This window comes from Halyomorpha halys, unplaced genomic scaffold, assembly GCF_000696795.3.
Source record: "Halyomorpha halys isolate HHAL.00 unplaced genomic scaffold, Hhal_1.1 Scaffold919.1, whole genome shotgun sequence".
In the NCBI taxonomy this organism is placed as follows: domain Eukaryota; kingdom Metazoa; phylum Arthropoda; class Insecta; order Hemiptera; family Pentatomidae; genus Halyomorpha; species Halyomorpha halys.
The window spans coordinates 200416-203870 of NW_027107835.1; the positions used below are offsets into that span (position 1 = coordinate 200416).

The 3455-nt window shown below is 38.2% G+C and overlaps 1 long non-coding RNA gene across 1 annotated transcript in view; it reads right to left on the minus strand.

Moving 5' to 3' along the window:
• LOC136795485 (uncharacterized) overlaps positions 1 to 3455 on the minus strand; it is a 136036-nt gene that overhangs the window by 131391 nt on the left and 1190 nt on the right. The window lies entirely within an intron of this gene.

A 3455-nucleotide genomic window follows, 5' to 3' on the forward strand; every position in this document is an offset into this window, starting at 1 on the left:
GTCTGTCATACTTTGGGCGCAGACAAATTTCGCAGCTTTCTAAAACTTCTGTGATTGTCTTCTTCATCCACCACCAAAAGTATCTTCTCTTTAACGCTTGCAGGGTCTCCGAGATTCCGCGATGATTGGTTTTGCCCTGATGATACTTTTACATGGAGAGGATATAAAGGGATAACCATGATAGATATCTTCAGTAAGGTGCCAATGGCGCACCAGGTACAGGACAGTGTTGGTAAGTCGTCGGAAACAGTGTTGACAGCTCTCCGATTGTGGTTCCAATTCTACGGAGTTCCGGAGCGCATCGCATCAGACGGAGGTAGAGAATTCGACATTGCCAGGATTCGAACTGAGATGAAGGACCTTTATGTGACAGGGCACCTTAACACACCAAGAGTAGAGGAGGCATAGAGCGGCTTCATGGTACGTTGAGTGGCCATCTTCGGGAAGAATGGAAAAAGAAAAGTCCAGGAGAGTAGCTCGGGAGAATTTAAAGGTCACAGATAGAACGGGAGCCATAAAAATCGGGACGATCGTATATAGAAAGTTGGGGTCTAACAAGGGTAAAGAGATACATAGATACGAGGGTCCATTCAGGGTGATTATAAGAGAACACAATATTGTAACAATAGAAAGTATCAGAGAACCCAAAAAGAGGAGAACTGTTCATATAGAAGAATTAAAACTCCCGGCAATGACAATATAAAACTGAAGTGTTCTCATACTAGATTAGATTACAAAAAAATTAGTTATTTATTCTATTTATTGTTTTTAGTTTTAAGATTGTTATTAATTTTTGTAAATATTGTATTTTTCATTCTGTTTTTGATTTTTGTAAATATTTTCTTTTTCATTTTAACATGTTCAATTACTGTATACATTTTTTTAAAATTCTAGTCTTAAGTTTAAATTATGTATCTAGTATTTATTTAAGGGAGCTCGTGAGCTTTTACAATGAAATGTATATAGGATTTTTGTTTATTGTAAATAGCGTTCCTTTATTATTTTTATTTTCTATTTTATTATATTGTATAGTATTAGTTTACGAGGATTGTTCGTAAACTGGTGGGGGAGCAGTTACGGTCTGAATCAGCTGTTATTTCGATGTCAGCTGACTGAGGGGATCAGTTGATAGAATGTATATAAAGAGATGTACCGAACCCAATAAAGCCAGTTCAGGCACACATAAGTACGGAACACCATCTGATGATGCTCTAGCATGAAGTGAACTCCAGCTTCAATCGGAACCATGCTACAGCCATGATATCCATCGATTGTACAAAGGCATTCGATTCTGGGTCTCATGGCATTTTATGTCGTAAGCTAATAGACCTTGAATGCCCAGAGCAACTATACGGTGCCATTGCATCGTTCCTGGACAACAGGACCATATCTTTGCGGGTTAGAGATGAGTTTTCCCGTTCCATTCCACTTACATGCAGAGTGCCACAGGGAGCAATCTTCTTACAGTTCTATCGCCAGTGCTGTTTTCCATCTATACAGGTGATGTGGTTGATGAAAACTACAGACAGGCCGCCTATGCCGACGACTGCCATCTATCGCCATCTACAACAGCAGTACGAACCCAAAATATGCACTAGAGCGGGCCGGAGCAATCTGTAAGGAGATCGTCCGACGGCTGGGCAGTCTCAACATCTCTATGAACCAAGTTATGAATGCGTCGTGTTCGCACAAACGTTCGACTCTCCCGAAATCACTCTAGTTGGACGGTACCATTATCTCCCCTTCAAACTCGATAGTCTACCTAGGCGTGAAGCTGAACCGCCATCTTAAATTCTCCACCCACCTCTACTAGAAAACTAAAACTGTAAGAAGGCAGTCTTACAGACTGAACCACCTTCTCACATCAACATTGGCTTAAACTGCAGATATACAAAAGCATTCTACGGCCGACGCTCTTATTCGGGGCACCACTCTTCACCTACCACTCTCTGACGGCACGCAGCGACACCTCCAGGGTTTCCAGGACACCATGCTGCGGAGGATGGTCCGCACAACATCGTGGAAGAAGTCCCCGGAACTGCATCAACTCCTAGAACTGCCCACAGTGCCAGAGTTCATTGGTCGGAGGCATATCAAGTTCTTTGACTCCCTCCAATTTTTTACGAATCCACTCTTCCAGGCACTGACACCAATACCTCCACCAGTCCGATGGCAGGATTTACACTCAAGAACATCACAACCTGGCAATGAACCCAGAAAAAGTGACAGTGACACGATTTTTAGTTGTAGTTTTTAGTGTTTAGATTAAGTGAAAAGACAACAAATTGAAGTGCACCCCAGCTCCTCACATATGTGCTATTTCAAAAATTTCTTTATATTCAGCCATCCCTTAGAATGAAGCACAGCTCCAGTAAAAGAGCAAAAATCAGAAAATTGTATATATGTTTATATTTTGTATTTATTCTGAATAAATGGGGTTTTAACACAAAAAATAAAAATAAAGCCAGTATTTTACAGCAGTCCAAGCGTGTTAGATCTTATTCCTTCTTCTGTATTTTAACATTTTGCTTTCACTGATACTTAAGTTATACATATACATATATACACTACCGTCAATTTGATATTGATGAAATTTTGAAGAATTGCTCTAGCTGGTATCGAGATGTTTCCGTGTCATATTCAATCAACTACTTTTGCAAACGTATTTGCTGTATAATACACTAACACAGCTTGTGTCCTATTTCCCTCTAAGTTGAAGACTAGTCAACCAATGGTCGAGTATAAAGTTCAGCAAATTCCCTACATCAATTCAAATCAATGCTATGTTTAATTTTAACATGCATCCAATTTCAATCAAAACTAAGGAGTAACTTCCTTTTTTCTGTTAGTTTTTACTATAAATACCCAAACTTAATAAATGCTCTGACAGTCCACGACAATTAAGGAAATGTGTGAAAAATAACAGATAATAATCAATGCAATAATTAATAAGAATGCAGGAAAAAATATACTAATCCAATTCTCAGGCTCAAATTCTCCTCGTTTTAAATGCGATGTGAGTTAACGACCACAGGATAAACCACAACACCAAGTGCTTTGAAAACACAACAAAACAATTTTTTAAAAATAGATTTTCTATTCGATTTATATGCAGTGTTTTCACTTTTTATGTTTTTATCATTATGAACATACGAAAAATAAATATCATCCAGTCATTTCTTGAAACGAGTAAAACATGCACACCGATACAAATCATTTACTCCTAATCTGAACAGCTCCCTCCTTAAATATCACAACTAACATTTCTTGAAAATTTTCAGGCGTAAGAAAAAAACACAACTTCCCTTAGACCAAATTTGATTTTTTGTTTTGGCAGATAAGATCTTCCATTAAAGAACTAATTTATTATTTGGCACCAGCAGGGTTAGGTCAAAACGAAGTTGTTTTGTTAAATTTTGTAGTTGTATATTTTTTAAAGGGAACCCTTTACAGAC